At 41.2% G+C, this 19782-nt stretch overlaps 1 protein-coding gene across 1 annotated transcript in view; it reads right to left on the bottom strand.

The window, feature by feature from the left end:
* The window catches only part of DTWD2 (DTW motif tRNA-uridine aminocarboxypropyltransferase 2), a 393578-nt gene that overhangs the window by 74840 nt on the left and 298956 nt on the right, over window positions 1–19782 (bottom strand). The window lies entirely within an intron of this gene.

Here is a 19782-nt window from a genome sequence, read left to right as displayed (position 1 = left end):
GCATAATTCTGTCACAGAAACAAAGAAACATGCGTTTTTTTTTCAAAATTTTCGGTCTTTTTTCATTTATAGCGCAAAAATAAAAACCCCAGAGGTGATCAAATACCACCAAAAGCTCTATTTGTGGGGAAAAAAAAGGACAAAAAATTCATTTGGGTACAGTGTTGCATGACTGAGTAATTATCATTCAAAGTGTGAGAGCACCGAAAGCTGAAAATTGGTCTGGGCAGGAAGGATGTTTAAGTGCCCAGTAAGCAAGTGGTTAATGTACCACGTACCAGCTCACTGCTGGTGCCATGTGACCACTGTGATCAATCAAAGCAGGACACATGACAGTTGTAAACAATGGATGGCTTCCTTTCATGCTGTGTTTCTAGCTGTGACTGGTCAATGTGATCACATGGTACAGGCAGGGCAAATTGCAGCCCATCTGCACCAGGTCATTAGCGTTGACTAATCACAGCTAATCACAAGAAAACAAACTAAATGAATCAGTTTCATTCAGTAAAATGCTTGCTTATAGCAATGTAATGCACTGCTATAAGCAATCCTGATTACTTCAGGATTGCTTATATAGTAACATTACATTGGTCTGGTCACAGTGTGTTAAAAAAAAATCATTAACCGCATTCCGATATACATTGGCAGAAGGGCTCGTACATTCAGAATCACGTACCTGCCCTTTAAGAGGCGGCCAGCGGGCACGCGCACAGCAAGCTCCTTGAGTCGGGTCGCGTGTCCTGCAGACTCGATCACCTCACAGGGAGAAAGAATGGGGAGAAGCTAATGTAAACAAGCATCTCCCTGTTCAGCCTAGTGACAGTGTCACTGATCTCTGCTCCGAGAGATCATTGGCATGTCATCCACAGCCACCCCCCCCCCCCCCCCCCCACAGTTAGCAACACACCCCTAGGACACACTTAACTCCTACACTGCCAGTGTCATTTACACAGGAATCAGTGCATTTGTATAGCACTGATCGCTGTATAAGTGACAATGGTCCCAAAAATGTGTCAAAAATGTCCAATCTGTCCACCATAATTTTGCAGTCATGATAAAAATCGCTGATCGCCACCATTTAAATTTTTTTTTTTTTTAAATGCCATAAAAATATAAAACTATCCCCTATTTTGTAAACACTATAACGTTTGTGCAAACCAATCAATAACGGCTTATTGCGATTTTTTTTACCAAAAATATGTAGAAAAATACGTATCAGCCTAAACTGATGAAATACATTTTTTTTTTGGGGGGGATATTTATTATAGCAAAAAGTAAAAAATAATGCGTTTGTTTCAAACTTCCGCTCTTTTTTGTTTATAGCGCAAAAAATAAAAAACCGCAGGGGTGCTCAAATACCACCAAAATAAAGCTCTATTTGTGGTAAAAAAATTTGTTTAGGTGCAACGTTGCATGACCACGCAATTGTCAGTTAAAGCAACGCAGTGCTGAATCGCAAAAAGTGCTCTGGTCAGCTAAGGGGTAAAATCCTCCGGCACTGAAGTGCTTAAAAAGGTATGTAATACATTTTTTTAAATGATTCAATTATTTTATTTTTTTCAAAATCTTTAGTCTTTTTTCATTTATTTAGCAAAAAAAACAAAAAACTAGTGGTGATTAAAGCAGAGTTCCACCCAAAAATGGAACTTCCACTTTTTAAGGAAAGGTGACCCCCTGACATGCCACATTTGGCATGTCATCTTTGGGGGGGGGGGGCGCGGATACCCTCTTTTTAGGTTGCAAAAACAAAAAACTTTAAAATGTTCACAAGTCTTGTTTAGCATGGAATCTCTGAAACTTATGGAGATACGTTTTCATACTATCCATGACTTCATATTGATTTTTCCCAACCTTGAGTCAGGAAATAGTAATCTTCTTATGACTGAACCCATTTACTCTGGCTCCCAACCTAGATATACAGGCTAATCAAATTCCTACTGGCCTCTAAAACTCAGGTCTATAAAATTGTATATTCCTACATGCGACTTCTCTTATCTAGTACTTCCTTTATATCCTTGGTCTCTCTTACATATTTTCTTTGGCTCATTGTATAGTATGTTTTATGATTTGTAGTTGTTTCTATATGCCATTTTTTGATTTGTAGTTGTTTCTATATGCAATTTTTTATGATTTGCTGTTAATGAGTAGTACTTATCTGGACATATTGCAAGCATTATACCATCCTATATGCTGTTGTACTAGCTTTGCAATGTGATGTTGTACATGTTTGCTATATCTCTCCTGTTTTAACCACTTAAACCCCAGACCATTTGGCTGGCCAAAGACCAGACCACTTTTTGCTATTCGGCGTTGTTTAACTGACAATTGCGTGGTCGTGCCAACATGGCTCTTTTCCCCACAAATAGAGCTTTCTTTTGTTGGTATTTGATCACCTCTTTGGTTTTTATTTTTTGTGCTATAAACAAAAAAAGAGTGCCAATTTTGAAAAAATGCATTATTTTTAACTTTTTGCTATAATAAATATCCCCCAAAAATATATAAAAAAACATTTTTTTTCCTCAGTTTAGGCCGATACATATTCTTCTACATATTTTTGGTAAAAAAAAAAAAAAACAACGCAATAAGCATATATTGAGTGGTTTGCACAAAAGTTATAGTGTCTACAAAATAGCGGATAGATTTATGGCATTTTTATTAATATTTTTTTTTACTAGTAATGGTGGTGATCAGCGATTTTTATCATGACTGCGACATTATGGCGGACAATTTTGACATATTTTTGAGGCCATTGGCATTAATACGGCAATTAGTGCGATTAAAATTGCATTGATTACTGTATAAATGTCACTGGCAGTGAAGGGGTTAACACTAGGGGGCAGAGGAGGGGTTAATATGTATCCTATTTTGTGTTCTAACTGAAGGGGGGATGGGACTGTGCAGGGAAACTAACAGATCGCTGTCCATACTCGAGAACGCCGGGCACTCGCATCGGCTCGGGGATCGAGAGCGGGTGTTTGTGCATGCCCCTTAGTGGCGGTTTATGCTACCGGTGTAGCATAAGAGCGATTCGCGCAGCCGAGCCATGCTGCCGCAGTACAACTGGCCAGCATGCGGTTAATTCAATAAAAAATGTTTGTAAACAAAAAACACATTTGTAGTACATTGCCCATCTGTAAAACCACAACTTTAAGGCTGCATTCACACCGGAGCGTTTTTAGCTTGTAAAACGCTCATCTCAAAAGTTCAAAAATGCCCAACAAGCAAAATCGTATTCGCATGAAGCTCAAAAAAGTATATGCGCTTCTTTTTGGGCAGATAACAGGCTTTTTTCTGCTTTTTACATTGGTGATCTTTTGACCTGTACAAAATTGCAGTATAAATGTGCAACTTTCTGCCTGAAAATGATACGCTCACATGTGAATGCAGCCTAAAGTAAATGTAAACCCAACATTTTATATTCCCAATATGTGTCTGCTGTCCCATGTACTTAGGTGAAAAGGTATCCTGTTCTCTTTGTATTGCTTCCTTTGTGCAAAATCCCTGGTATTCCTGTCAGTTCCTCTGCATTTCTATTAGAAACTGACCACACTATGCAGGAGAACACTCTGTGGTCAGTTATTTAGCTATGCTGGGAACTCAGCCTGCTCTCTTCTAATGATCAGACTTGCTCTCAACCCCCCCCCCCCCCCCTTCCCCCAGCACAGCCTTTAAATCAGTGTGCTGCTGTTTCTCCTCCCCAGTTCTTATGCAGCTGAGAACAGAGGGAATGCGGTCACTGATATAAAAGGGAAAAAAAAGGCATTTATAAAAAATAAAAATAATGATATCTATATACAAATTTTTTTGCCTGAGGCCGCGTACACACGCGGGGACTGTTCGCCCAACTTTGTCCGCTGAACAGTGTTTCGGCAAACAGTCCGCTCGTGTGTGGGCTTTCAGCGGACAGTTTCAGCGAACAGTCCGCTGAACAAGGTTTTTCGGAAATTCCGAAAAACTGTCCGCTGAAACTTTGTTTCAGCGAACAGTCCCCTCGTGTGTAGGCTTGTTCGTCAAACTAAGTTCCGCGCATGCTCAGAAAGGATTTACACGCCGAAAGTTATAATGCAGTGTATAGGACGTCGTATTTTTCGTCCCGTCGTACGTGCCGTTCACGTCATCGCGCACGGTTTCAGCAAACTGTTCGTTCGTCGTGTGTGGCCATGTCCGTCCATGCTAATTTTGAGCGGACTGTTTGCCGAAACTGTTTGACGGACAAAGTTGGGCGAACAGTCCCCGCGTGTGTACGCGGCCTTACATTTATGTTTTAAACGGAATGGAAACCTCAAGGTGAGGGTTTACAACCACTTTACCCAAAAAAAAAAAAACTTCATAAAGCCTTCACCCTTTTAGCAAAATGATATTGAAGTTTGGAATAGGCTTGACTTATGCTGCGTACACACAATCGGAATTTCGGACAGAAAAAGACCGATGAAAGCTTTTCATCGGAAAATGCGACCGCGTGTATGCTCCATCGGAATTTAGCTGTTCGAATTTCCGCCAGACAAAAATTGATAGCATGTTCTCAATTTTCCAGACGGAAAAACTTTCTATTGGAAATTCCAATCGTGTGTATGCAATTCCGCATGCTCAGATTCAACTAGGAGACAGAAGCTATTGGCTATTTAACTTCCTTTTTCTAGTCCCGTCGTACGTGGTATACGTCACCGCGTTATAAACTATCGGAATTTAGTGTGACCATGTGTAAGCAAGACAGCTTGAGTGGAGTTCCGTCGGAATTCCATCGGGAAAACCATCAGAGATTTTTCCGGCAAGAATTCCGATCGTGTGTACGCGGCATTAGGCCCCTTTCACATGGGCATTCCAATCAGGTTCAGGCGGACCTGATCTGAAAAATCCATAGAGTCCTATGGACAGGGAGATGTAAATGGACATGTGTCTATTTACACCCGCCTACTTCAGGGACCGTCTAGGTCAGTGATGGCGAACCTTGGCACAACAGATGTTTTGGAACTACATTTCCCATGATGCTCATGCACTCTGCAGTGTAGTTGAGCATCATGGGAAATGTAGTTCCAAAACATCTGGAGTGCCAAGGTTCGCCATCACTGGTCTAGGTTCTGAAAAAAAATTATGCAAATGGATGGCGTCCTTTTCCGTTTTTGTGTACCAGATCAGAGGTAGCCTGATGTAAACAGACAGTGGAGTCTGTTTACACCTGGCTGCCAATAGAGCTGAAAGGGGTCAGTCCGTGTATAATGGGCAGAAACGAAACAGGCATGGATTTGACAATCGACCCTCTTTGGCTCCGATCAGCAGGGGATTTGCTCACAGATCCCCTGCTGATTGGAGTGGACACAGCTCCATGTGAAGGGATCCTTAGGCTAAATGGAACCAGTTTGACTGTGGTATAAAGACACAGTTTTAACTGTTACATGGCATTCATTCTGGTTTAGTTAACATAGCACTGATTCTAAATTAGTGTAGATACTGAACAGTGCCCACCTCTATCTGCTGCATCTGCTACAAGCTGATGTCATGTCCTATACTATAAAAGGATGGGGCTATGCAGAGGTGTGAAAAGCAGGCAGGAGTTATAATGTATTACTGGTCTTCGGGTCTAGCTCTGCAGCCTTCTCTATATTATGAAATATTAGTCCAAAAACCTAGCATTGCACCAGCACAGTGTATTCTTCTACCTGTTTTTTAAAATGTTCTTAGGTTTTTTTTTTATGGTGGAATGCAGCCAGGAGCACTATAATATAATACGGTTTTGAAAAAAATGTGACATGTAACTTAGCCTGGCCCTGGCTATGTACTTCATAATTAATTAAACAATACTTTTAGTATTAAAGAATAAATGGAAACATAGAAATGCATTGACTTGTATTTCTCTTAACTTATATATAGTTCGCAGATACATAAAATGCTATTTCCCTGGGCATATGTCGGGAAACCATTTGGTTCTGTGAAGATAAAAGTTCTTTTACTGTTGACAATTTCACACTGTCAACCTTGTAACTGCATTTGTTGATATTTTTACTTCAATCTAAAATGTGCTCTAGATGTTTTCAAATTGCTTAGTTGCTCAGATGAATCTTACTTTCTTCTGCCAGTGGTGGTTAATTTCCCAGCTAGCGTCAACATTGCCTCCCTTTGACCAAGGGAAAGATGTCCCATATTTCAAAGCCGTAAAGCTACAATAATATAATAGCTTTTTCTTTCCCCAGCAGAAAGGATTTTTCATGTTCTTTTATGCCCGTGTCTGCTCTTGCCAGAACTTTTAACTTGTAGAATTCAGCATTTTCGGCACCTCTGAACTTTAATTTGACTTCAAAGGTTTCGAACGTAACTTTAAGCACTTCTTGCTTGACAGGCCACTGTATATTAGCTTGGTAACAAGCTGACAAGTGAACAATGCATTAATTCCCACACCATTTATACTACACCAAAAGTAAAAGATTATAGTTTAGGGAATTGATAAATACAATTTTCTAGCCTAGAAAAAAAAAAAAACCTTTCTGCTCTGGCAGAAACGTGGAATAAGAAAGAAACATGAGAAAATGTGCAGACACAGAGAAAAAAAAAGTTGATGTAATATTTGATAGTTTGAAAACTCCAGCAAAACTTTTCTTTTGTTTTGAAAAAAAAGAGCAAATCTGTCAGGTTTCTATAGCTTCTTGTATTCCCAGTGGAGAGATTTGCTCTCAATTCCTGTGTGATCAGTGAGATAAGAAGTGAAAGAAATTTCTTTGTCAACGTAGACTGCAAAAAAAGTTTTAGTTTTAGTTTGGAAGTGTTATGCCGCGTACACACACGATCGGACATTCCGACAACAAAATCCATGGGAGTTTTTTTGATGGACGTTGGTTTAAACTTGTCTTGCATACACACAGTCACACAATGTTTTCGGAAATTTTGAACGTCAAGAATGCGGTGACATACAACGAGCCGAGAAAATTGAAGTTCAATAGCCAGTGCGGCTCTTCTGCTTGATTCCGAGCAAGAGTGGCACTTTGTGTGTCCGAATTGTGTACATGCGATCGGAATTTCCGACAACGGATTTTGTTGTCGGAAAGTTTGAGATCCAGAACTCAAATTTTGTGTGTCGGAAATTATGATGGAAAATGTCCGATGGAGCCTACACACAGTCAGGATTTCCCACAAACAGCTCCCATTGAACATTTTCCGTCGGAAAATCTGACTGTGTGTACATGGCATTAGAGCCACTTCTTTATTATTGCTGTCAGAGGGGAACCAAAAAAAGTAACATCCCAGAAAATACATTATAATAATATAGTTCCCTCTGTAAGTAAAATCCACATAAACCCATTGTGTGCATGTTGGGGGGGGAGCTTTATGAGCTTCCATTAGCTTTATTTGCATCGGCTTTTACAATGGAGCAGTTCACAGCAGTTTACTCATGCTTTTTAATAGTCATATCACTGAACTCTTGTAAACAAAGCCTGTGTAGCATCCATACAGTAGGTCAGCTACTACAGCCTTCCCATTAGAAATTCCTTTTGACTCTCTCATTCACTCTGTGCTCTCCCACTGTAAAACTTGACAGTGATGTAGGAGCAAGTAGGAGAAAATCTGCAGCTGTGGACAGCACAGAAAGGTATCTGACACTCCAGGAAGTGTCAGATCCATATACAACTATGAAGGCTTAGAGCAGGGATATGCAATTAGCAGACCTCCAGCTGTTGCAAAACTGCAAGTCCCATCATGCCTCTGCCTCTGGGTGTCATGCTTGTGGCTGTCAGAGTCTTGCTATGCCTCATGGGACTTGTAGTTCTGCACCAGCTGGAGGTCCGCTAATTGCATATCCCTGGCTTAGAGGAAAAAAATGTATTTAAAAGAAACAAGATATGATTTTACAATATTAGAGCTGCAAGTGTTTAGCATGAGATTTGTTTCTGGTAAGAGGGCCTCTTTAACCGGCTCAAAAATCTATCCTTATAACGTATAAAAAGAATTAAACGTTTTAAAGTTGTGATAATCTAATACAAAGTTATATGATTTCACAACATGCATTAGAGCTGCAAGTGTTTGGCATGAGATTTGTTTCTTATAAGAAGGCCTCTTTAAGCGGCTCAAATATGTATCCTTATAACCTATAAAAAGAATTAAAAGTTTTAAAATTGTGATAATCGAATACAAAGTTATTTTTTTGTAAACATATATAATGTTCTCAGAATTGCTCATGAATGTTTCACAATTTGGTAAGTGCTGCACTCTAAAGTCCTAATGCAGACTCTTGCAGGGTTATCATGCCTAAACAGCATTCCGTAAAGCGGTAGTAAACCGCCATGCTTTTTGTTTTTTAAACCTGCAAGGTAAAGTTATAATGTGCCAGTATGCATCGCATACTGTTCCTTCAGTGCGCATGCGCCGGTGACTTAATTGGCCCATTCGCAGGTAAGTATCTCCTAAACTGTGCACATTTACTGTAACTATAGGTAAGCCTTATTATAGGGAAATACCAATCATGGGAGTTTACTGGCACTTAAAAAAAAAAGGACAAAAAGTAACTTGAAGCTACAACTTCCAAACCCAGGTCATCTTTCACTATCTAACTTCTGTCAACAAAAATGCAACTAGCTGCAATGTGTTTCAGTATTACCTTTTTTTCCAATGGTTTTATTGAATAATCCTATATATACTAAATAAACTTTCAGCTTTACTAAATAAAATCAGTGATGTAATGATAGGGGAGGGGAGGAAGTTTTGCATTTGCAAAAAAGGCTGAGATGGGGATGAAATACCTTCCCTTAAGGATTTAACACTCCACTTCCTTACCTCATACCTAGCATTTGAAATATATGCACTCATTTCTATCATTTACATTGCTTCAAGTGAACATGATAGTCTAAATCAAATGATAATGCTCTCCTTTCATTATGTAGATGATCTTCAATAAGTAATTCAGAAGATGATATGGTAAAATGTGCACATATGAGAATAATAAGCAGAAGCACAGCAGTGGAACAAGGAAAAAAAAACCCTTAGAACTCACAAATTTTTAGGTCAGAGGCAAAAAATTCAAATTGGTCATGATATGCATTGCTGCACAAGAAACCTTGAGTTAATAGGTCCAGTAACACAAAGCCATACTAAAATCTACCATGGCTCTTTCCGTATCTTACAATTAAAGTGTTTATAAAGTCCCGCCTCTCTAATTTACTCAAAACTTGAAGTTTTACTAAACATGCATTATAGTTGAAAATATTTAAACATTGTAAATACCTTTTTTCTATATTTTTTCCTTGATGGTCACATGACTACTTGCTCCCTTCTTATATTATTGAGAGCTGGGGCAGATAGTTGAAATTATGCTTGGCAGCTTCCAGCCAACAGCTGCTGCCTCTCAAGCTATAAAGGTTTGGGAGGAACACCTCTGGGTTCCAGGGTTCCAGCTCCATTTCCTTACCCAGTCCACAACTTTGTCCCTCCTATAGGCAGCAGTGGTACTAGGAAAATAGTGGCCAACACTCAACATGGGAGAATCTGCTGACATATCTCCTCCCAGCTTGAGTGGCAACAGCCCTTCCCATTACCATTGCTGATGAAAAGGGAGGAGACTATCATCCTACTCCCAATGGTACACAGAGCAGCCCCAGTGCTCCACATGTGAGAAGCTGCTGACATGTCCCCTCCCAGCTTGAGTGACATCAGCTTTGTGTACAGAGAGCAAGACAACTCTTTCCCTTCTATAGGCAGTAATATGGAAGTTACTGACACTCAAGCTGGGAAGAGGGCGTGTCAGTAGGGAGGGAGTGTGTCATCAACAAAGTGACTATGGGAGATGCAGACACCTAGAAGCAGTCCAGGGCTGCAAAACTGGCCATGCCAATGCAGATCATGAACACTGTAGGCTACGTTCATCAAAAAGTATTTAAATAGCTCAACACAATTTTTAAATTTGATCATTTGGGGTAACATACGCTGTATATTGCAGGTAGTTCAGCTTAGTGTAGAGCCTACCAATGAGCGGAGTCATCACCAGATATGCCTTTAAGGGCTTATAGGTCCACTTTTATTAAAGAAAGAAAATGTCCATCCAGAATTCCCACACAAGGGTTTCAACTTCAAAGAAGTAATGTAGTAATAAATGACAAATATGAAGCCACCGGGCTCTCAAGCAGGAACTACTGCTCAGGCTTGTGCTTCAGCCTTCTTGGCTCTATAATGGAGTTCCTGTACAAACCCTGTACCTCAGTACTCTCCTCCAGCTTCCTTGCTGTTCCAGCCCACCTCCTTGGACCCCGTCTGCTCTGACAGATGGAACTGTGCAGACATGCACACTTCTCCTTTGCTCGCCTGGACTTCTAGGGAGGGTGGAGCCCAGAACCATGGTCAGGTGTCTACAAATAGCCCAGCACACACCTGACCAGTCAGTATGCTGGTGGATCTCAAAACCCGGACCCAGGACTGGGGATTTTATTCCACCCAAATCGCTACAAAATCCCTGGGCTCCAGGCCCCAAAACGGATTTTAGTAAATGATCAGGAAACTGAAAAAGCCTGTTTCCTCCCAAATAAGCAAATAAACTGAAGCCCCTCAACTTGCCTGGCTGAGAATCCTGCATCCATACTCTGATGGGGTACCACACTACCATATGCCTTAAAGAGTTCTTTCAGACTGCTCCTGTGCATTATCTCATACGTAAATAAATGGATATGCAGTTTTTTTGCACAATAAAGTTTTTTGTTTAACAAGATTTGCCCAAACATTCAAACAAAAATGCAACCAGAAAACTAAAATAACCTCTTCTGTGCTTCAAACATTCAAATTACTTTCAAATACCGTATTTATCGGCGTATATCGTGGGTGCATGTTATACGCCAAAACGCTGCCTTGGAGGGCAAGGAGCCGAAATAGACAGAGCTGAGTGTACTGTGTACTCGGCTAGGCTCGGCTCCACTCGCAGTCACCCCTAGTCCCACCTCCTAGCCTTTACGCCCCGCCATCGGGCCGGTGTGGTGTCAATCATAGGAGCCTGGCCAGGGGGTGGGACTGCGAGATGAGCCGAGAGGAACCGAATACACAGGACATCCGGCTCTGTCTATCTCAATCTCGGTGGGGCAATAATTTAAAAGATTGTGCTGCAATTTTGGGCTAGGCTGCAGATGGACTCTTGGGCAAGGCTGCAGATGGACTCTTGGGCAAGGCTGCAGATGGACTCTTGGGCAAGGCTGCAGATGGACACTGGGCAAGGCTGCAGATGGACACTGGGCAAGGCTGCAGATGGACACTGATCATTCTGCAATGATGGGCAAGGCTGCAGATGGACACTGATAAGGCTGCATTGATGGGCATTTAAAATGTAAGTTTTTTCCTTAAACTTCCCTCCTAAACTTGGGGTGCGTGTTATACACTGATAAATATGGTAATAAACAGAGTGAAATATTGGCAAATCCAGTTGAATCTTCAGGGGAATGTTCACTGGACAAATTCCAAGTGAATCCTTGATGAATACAATTCTAAAAGTCTTTATTTAGGTTAAGTCAATCTAATTTAATCCCCAAATAATATTCCAGACATTATGCAGATAGTACTGTATGGCAAAGTTCAGAAGCACTCACTGCAGAGCTAAATGTCCATGGTGAAGGGATCAAATACATCATCCCATAGTAACATTTCCACAATCTACCAGCAAGCTTTTATATTCCTTGGCAGTAGGCATACTAGGTGTCCAATCTTACCACTTTCTTAAAGAGAATACTGCATTCTCCCTATCAGTGTAACTGCTCAGAGCTCCTATAGTTTCAAAGCTGTACACTTACATACATGATACACCACTGGTTGCAAAGTAAGACATTCAGGCACTCATGTGCAGTTTAATAGTGTTTTCCATATTTCTCAAAAGAGGGGTTTGTGGCTGCTAAATGCCTGTTTACAGTAGTAGTCTTTACCAACTGCTGTTAGTACTATTTAACTGTTCTGCCCGTAGCCATTTACAGGCCATGGTAACTTTTTGCTTTAATTAAAGAGGAACTGCACCTTTTAAAAAAATATTAAAAGCCAGCAGCTACAAATATTGCAGCTGCTGACTTTTAATAAATTGACACTTACCTGTCCCAGGGTCCAGCGATGTCGGCGGCAGATGACGAGCAATCGTTCGTCTCTCTGCTGCCCCCTCAGCCATCCTCTGTCAGGGAATTGGGAAGTGAAGCATTGCGGCTTCACTGCCCGGTTCCCTACTGCGCATGCGCAAGTCACGCTGCGCGTCTCTACTGGTCCCTGCTGTGTCCTGGGAACTGTGTGTTTCCCAGAACACAACGGGGGGGGGGGGGGGTCTGGTCCCGGAAGTGGGTGCTGATACCTGGATTATCCAGGTAACTGCACCCCCCTCCCCCCTGAAAGGTGCCGATTGTGGCACCGGAGGGGGGGAGGGATCAGATGAGCGGAACTTCCACTTCAGGGTGGAGGTCCGCTTTAAGAAAAATTATTTTTCGTTCAGTGGGAATGCACCAAATTGATTTAGCATATTACAAACCTCTAACATGAAAAATGAACAGATCATATCCTTCTATAGTGTGTATCAGTCTCGATTCAAAGCAGCAAGATTCATTTCTTTCTGCTATCTGCATGAGTCACCCCCAAGCATGCCCCCTGCTTTCTACTGCTGATAAATAGACTTTAATCTGTGTAGGAGGCTGTAAAAGAGAGAGGGCTGCAGAAAATCAGGTACAACCTATGTAGGAGGATTTGTTTAATCTTTGTGTATTTACATGAGGCTAGACACTTCAGTGGGTACTTTTTTTAAGGTGAAACTCCATTGGGAGGTGGTTGTGCAGCTTTTACCATAATGTAGCAAGTATGCACAGCTAACTTGAACGTTATGGCACATTTACCCCTGGATTTGTGCTACTACAGCAATGGAAGGTCTACGCTTCCTTTTGGAGTTCAGTGTCCGCCATTTTCTTCTCGCAGGCCTTTTACCGATTTGGCCATTGGGCAGTCACTAATGAAGTAACTCCTGTGCATATATTCTAGAGATACATTATCTCAGCAGCCACCTCCATTCTTGACATGTCACAAAAGCCAAAAGAAGAGCCAGGACCTTAGGCAGCACTGCGTTACCCATTCTTATGCATTTTTTTTATTCAGTTGTACCTTATTCATATGTGCAAATATTTCATTTTTTTCTGCATATGAATTATTTGTGCTTGTTGCCAGAAAAAAAAAAAAAACTTCCTAGAATGAACATTGAAACAATCTATAACAAAATGAAAGGGCTTTAGTGGAGGAAAAAAAAAAATCACAAGATACTGATAAATAAGAGTTTTACAAAGTCCAGGACTTTATAGACGTGGGAGTCTCTAGGGCACAGCACAACAGGCAATATCATATAAAAGATGGCATTTTCTGATTTAGGTGCAAACAGTTTCACTTTAATGAGAACTGCACAGAAAAGGAAGAAAGAATACAAACTATGAGCCTAGCTCCGAATACTTAAATTCAACAAGGAGTTTTATTACCAAAAAAAAATGAATATGCGATGAAGGCAGTGATCAGTTCACAGAACATCTTCAGAACCCATAATCTTTTTTGAGATTAGCTGTAAGCAATGCTATTTTCTAAAATGGCACACTGGAATTGCCTTCTTGGCTGAAACATAGCATTAACATGAACACAGTTTACACTTCACAGACAAAGATTTACAAGAGATCAAATGGTGCCTGTTATTTATATTACTGCACTTTTCACAGCAGAGACGTGTTGATAAAATGATTTTCATCTATAAAACAGCAAAACATTTTTTACAAATTCAATCCCAACTTCATATCACTAGTAAAACTCGCAAATTAACTCTGGATACAAGTTAAAGGAAAAATAAGCCTCTAGTCCAAAACTCTGGCTACAAGTTAAAGCAAACATAAGTCTCTATTCCAAAAGCATCAAAGCTTAACGTAGTTTCAAAGGAACAATGTTTTTTTTACCTTAATGCACCCCCCCCCCTTATAATTACCCAAGCCCAATCTTGATCCAGCAATGTGTACAGGAGCAGTAGCCCTCACGCTCGCTTTCTCCTCGTGGGACAAAGAAGTATCAACAGATGCCATTGGCTCCTGCTATCAATCACAACCAGTGAGGAGGGAGCGGGGGGCAGGGCAGAGCCGTGCTCTGTGTGTCAATGGACACACAGAGCTGGCTCAGGAATGAGCATGTATGAGTGCCGCCATAGCAATTGGCTTGGTATGGGGGCAGCCGGCAGGGGAAAGCACCCCGGAGCGCCAACAGGGGGCACAAGAAGAGGAGGATCAATGCTAATCCGTGCAAATCCATTGCACAGAGCAGATAAGTATGACAATATTTCTTTTTACCTTTATAATCACTTATAAATATAAATCCCAAATTTTATTAAAGTGAAAGTAAATTCAATAATGTAAAAAAAAAACACTCACAGGTAGGCTTTTTATAACAGAAGAGACCCTAGAGGTCTCTTCTGTCATAGATGCCCGCCCCTGCCTGTCAGCAGGTAATGTGATCTGAGCCACACATGCACAACTCAGACCATATTTACAGTCCGATTTGCGTGCCACAGCAATGTGACTCCCGCATTCATGTGCAAGAGTGATTTCACATCAGCCTAGCCAATCGAATGGCCAAAGGTGCGAAACCCAGAAGGAAGACCAGGTGAAGATGGAGGCACTTGGGACCAGGCAGAAACCTGACAGCACTTCACTGGAGTGCTCTGTTTGTAGGCAAGTCTGCCATAATATATTGGCATGCGGTGCATACTAGTACATTATGACTTAAACCTACAGGGGGGTCATTTCATTTATTTTCCTATTGTATACTTTACTATTGATTTAATGTATTCTGTCCCATCTTCCTTTGTGCTGTCTAAGGCTAGCTGTAAGGTTGGACATGGCACCCTTCCTTTATTGGTGGCTACTGACAACACAGCTAGCGAGAAGACAGCTGCTTAACAGGTGGCACTTTTCTCTGTTTATATTGCACTTGCTTGTAGCAACGTCTCAAGAAGAATGCATGGAGGAAGCTTATCAGTTCTGTTCCAGACAAGTGGGCAAAACATGTTTTCCTATCAGTTAACATAATACAACTTTATAAAAACTATTATGTGGCCCTCTATTCATGTTAGGGGCCAAACTTGGGGCCGCCTACATTCATTAAGTTGACCACCACTGATCTATCTATATATGAGTGAAGTCTGTTTTGACTTAATTAAACCTATTTTATATCGTTCACACCTGAGCATTTTGAAACACGTTTCCCAAAGTAAACTACAAAAAGAGTTGGCCATATTATATATTCCAAGTCAAAAGAAACATTCTAATCAGGGGTTCTGATTTTACTCACCCACATTTATACTTTTCATGACAAGTTTTCTTGAACGCTGTAGATTTTTCTTTTATTTGGCAATTCCAATTTTGAGGACACTTGATAGAATGCGGAAGAATGGGGAAAGCATATGTATGCCCTAGGAAAGAGGAGCACCCAACCTAGAAGTTGAAATGTGCCTAACTGATGAATATTAGAGAATTAAAAATGGTGGGAGATCTCTGGGTGAAGTCTGTAGAGCAGTAATATAACTGAAGGTGTATGGTGACAGAAGCAAGTGGCGGGGCATTCATAGACAGTATGTGAAGGGAAAAAAACACATAAGGGAAGTGCTGTAAACAGGGGAAATGCTACTGTTACCTATACTAACCTGTTGAATGGAGTCAACCAGTACCAAATGCTAGGTCTTTGAGCTGGCAAGAAAAGAATGAGTTCTCAACTTGTTGAATAGGTGACTAGATAATCCTTGAACATGATACAAGGAGGAAGGACATATCAAAACTATGACCAGAGTCTGAAATATTGGAGGTTGTGTAGATCTATCTAAAAAGAGGGTTTAAGTATTGGAGTTAAAGTGGTTGCAAACCTCTGAAATGAAAAATGAACAAAGCATATGACTCTATAGTGTGCACTAGCCTCAATCCAACACAGCTAGTGTAGTTCCTCTCTGATCTATCCTCTCGGCTATCTGCATCACTCACTTCTGACAGTCTAGCGTGACAACACAGAACCCCTGGTGATGGCCTCATCTCCCTTCAGCACACAGCAGGTGATTGCCAGCTTTAGCTGTGCTTGTTTCCATATTATTCTGTTTAGATGGTGTATGCCCTTTTCCCTTCGTTCATGATTGTGCAGTGTGTGATCTGTGTATTTTAGAAAGATGTTCTGAGAGATCACTGCAGATATACAGGTACAACTTATTATCCAATATATAGAGGAGTCAGCATTTAAAGCACCACATCCTGCCTATATACTAAACAGAACAGCCTCAAAGTCAGGACAACTGTGGACTTTTTCTGGTGGGTAAGGACAAATAAACTAAACATTTTTCTACAACCTTTACTTACATAAGATTAATGAATAAAAACATGTACATATACACCAGTGTAAATATAAATAAACAAATAAAAAATCCTTATTTATCATAGCAGACTCCCTTGTAAGTTATCAGTATCACACATGGTATGTGATTTCTAGAGGGTTGTAGGGTTGTAGGGGGTCCTCACCCACCTTGCTACTACACATTTTGCAGGATGGACCAGCTTCCTTGGGAGGACTTTAAGGCTCCATGTACCCCAACAGCTCCTAAGCCACCTGATCATGGGCAAGACCAAAGACATCAGGGACAAGATTTAAGACCTGCACAAGGTTGGAATGGGCTACAAGACCATCAGCAAGAAGCTTGGTGAAAAGGAGACAACTGTTGCAGAGATTATTCGCAAATGAAAGAAATACAAACTAACCATCAATTGCCCTCGGTCTGGAGCTCCATGCAAGATTTCACCTCATGGGGTAAGGATGACCATGAGAAAAGTGAGGAATCAGCCCAGAACTACAAGGAAGGATCTTGGGAATGATCTCAAGGCAGTTGGGACCACAGTCACCAAACAAACAATTAGTAACATAATAAGCCACTGTAGATTGAAATCCTGTAGTGCTCACAAGGTCCCCCTCCTCAAGAAGGCACATGTACAGGTCCATCCGAAGTTTGCTAATGAACATCTAAATGATTTAGAGAAGGATTGGGAGAAAGTGCTGTGGTCAGATAAGACCAAAAGTTAGCTCTTTGGCATAAACTCAAAGAAAGAAGAAAGAAGAAAAATGCTGACTATGACCCTAAGAACACCATCCCTACAGTCAAGCACGGAGGTGGAAAAACTATGCTTTGGGGCAGTTTCCCCGCTAAAGGTACAGGCTGACTTTTCCACATTGAGGAGCCATGTATTGTAAAATCTTGGATGAGAACCCTCTTCCCTCAGCCAGAACACTGAAGATGGGTTGTGGATGGGTTTTCCAGTATAACAATGACCCAAAACATACCGCCTAGGTAACAAAGGAGTGGTTCAAGAAGAAGAACATTAGGGTCATTAAGTGGCCTAGCCAGTCTCCAGACCTTAATCCTATAGAAAAATTATAGAGGGAGCTGAAACGGAGTTGCCAAGCGACAGCCAAGAAACCTTAAGGACTTTCCGTCAGAAAAGGTCTGACGGTCTTCCAGACGGAGTTCCGACGGACTTTCAAACAAACGGACATGCCCACGCGTGAAGACGTACGACGGGACTAGAAAAGGAAGTTCAATAGCCAGTAGCCAATAGCTGCCCTTGCGTCGTATTTGGTCCGTCGGACAAACGGTTTTCCCAATAGAAATTGATTCCGTCGGACAGATTTGAAACATGTTCCATTGCTAGGTCCGTCAGAATTTTTTAAGAAAAAAGTCAGATGAAGCCCACACACGATCGTAATATCCGACAGAATGATCTGACCTTTTCTGCTGGAAAGTTTGGTCGTGTGTACACAGCATTAGAGAAGATCTGTAAAGAAGATTAGACCAAAATGCCTCCTGAGATGTGTACAAAACCTGGTAACCAACTACAAGAAAAGTCTTACCTCTGTGCTTGCCAACAAGGGTTTCTTCACCAAGTACTGTTGTGTTTTGCTTGGGCAGATTACATTGTAGGGCTTGTTCCCCAGGTGCAATGGGGTAACACGTACAAAATCACATGTTTCCCAGCACCACACAAAAATGTGCTGCCTTTTGCAGATGAGCGCGGGTGCCATTAATTCTTAATAGAACCCCACGCATCTAGCAAATGCTTGTATGACCACACCAGCGAAAGCGCATTATTTTAATAGTGATTTTAAAAATCATACCAGCACCTTTTTGCATGCTTGACATGCATAGAGGAGCTCATAAAAAAATGCAACATGCGGGAACTTGCAAAAAAACTTACATGCTCAGATGCATATCCTGGTGTGAACAAGCCCTCAGACTGGTGTGCCCAATTCTAAAGGGTGCCTTTACTAAAAAAAAAAAAGGTTAACAAACACTGGTCTTTCCAGGGCAGAAGCCTAGCTGCTCAAATAGACATAGTGACAGGTCTACAGGAGACAACCTAGGAGCCTAGCTATTGTAGTAATTTGCATAGATGTTTTAAGAGCATGATGGGACATGTGAAAAGAGAAGGAGATGCCCAACCCTTGTGACTGTAAGCTGCAAGAAGGTGCCCCAAGATTCTGTTTAATTTATTCATAAAGGATATAGAGGTTGGCATAAATAGCTAAATTGCAGTTTTTGCTGATGATACAAAGCTAAGCAGGGCAATAACTTCACAGCAGGATATGAAAACATTACGAGAAGACCAGGGCCATAACTAGAACCTTCGGGGCCCCGTTGCAAGAAACCACGATGGGCCCCCCTGACCTCCCCCTTCCATCCCACACACCGGGCTTCCAATTTTGGGAGGGTGTCCATGGATATCCTCCTAGAACTCTGTCTCCCATTTGCCCCCTGGGACGTGCATCCAGCACAATGACGGTGGCTTTTACCATGTGATTTGCTGGTCATATGTAAACAGACTTGCTGGGTATTGGCAGCCCTTTCCTCCCACGCTGTGTCTGTTTAAGTAAAGGAGAGGCGTTAACTGCCAAGAATGTCAGTAAATTGTTTACACTGATAATCAGTGCTGCCTACCAGTGCCACCTATCAGTGCTCATCAATGCTACCTATTAGTGTCCATCAATTCTGCCTATCAGTGCCGCCTATCATCCCTCATCAATGCTGCCTACCAGTACCACCTATCAGTGCCAATCAGTGCCACCTATCAGTGCTTATCAATGCCACCTATTGCCGCTCATTAATGAACATCCGTACCGCCTATCAATGCCACAGATCATTGCTCATCAATGCCACCTATCAGTGCTGTGTATCAGTGTCACCTATAGACATGTGCAGAGTAAAATATTTTGTTTCGTAATTTCGTTTTCGTCCGAAAAATTTATTAATTTTGTCACTCCCGAAATTTGTTTTTATTTATTTCGTTTTTCATTCATAAGTTGCATTCGTCTGAAAATCCACATGAATTACGGTTGAATCTGTCTTTGAAGGCTTATGGTGTCTGTTGAATGTATAAAGAAGATTCGACAGAGATAGTATATAGCATACTTTGTGTGAAATTTAGAACCCTATTAAAGTCTATGGGACTTCAACGTTCGAAATCTAAAGGGCTAATTTTAAAGGCTAATATGCAAGTTACTGTCCTAAAAAGTGTTTGGGGACCTGGGTCCTGCCCCAGGGGACATGTATCAATGCAAAAAAAAGTTTAAAAAATGGCTGTTTTTTCGGGAGCAGTGATTTTAATAATGATTAAAGTAAAACAATAAAAGTGTAATATTCCTTTAAATTTCGTACCTGGGGGTGTCTATAGTATGCCTGTGAAGGGGCGCATGTTTCTGGTGCTTAGAACTGTCCCTGCACAAAGTGTCATTTATGCAGGAAAAAAAGTCAGTTAA

Source organism: Lithobates pipiens, unplaced genomic scaffold, assembly GCF_037356315.1.
Source record: "Lithobates pipiens isolate NorthernLeopardFrog02 unplaced genomic scaffold, aLitPip1_a1.2 Scaffold_3, whole genome shotgun sequence".
Classification (NCBI taxonomy): domain Eukaryota; kingdom Metazoa; phylum Chordata; class Amphibia; order Anura; family Ranidae; genus Lithobates; species Lithobates pipiens.
The sequence above is the reverse complement of the archived record's forward strand: the minus strand, read 5'-3'. Positions and strand labels throughout refer to the sequence as shown.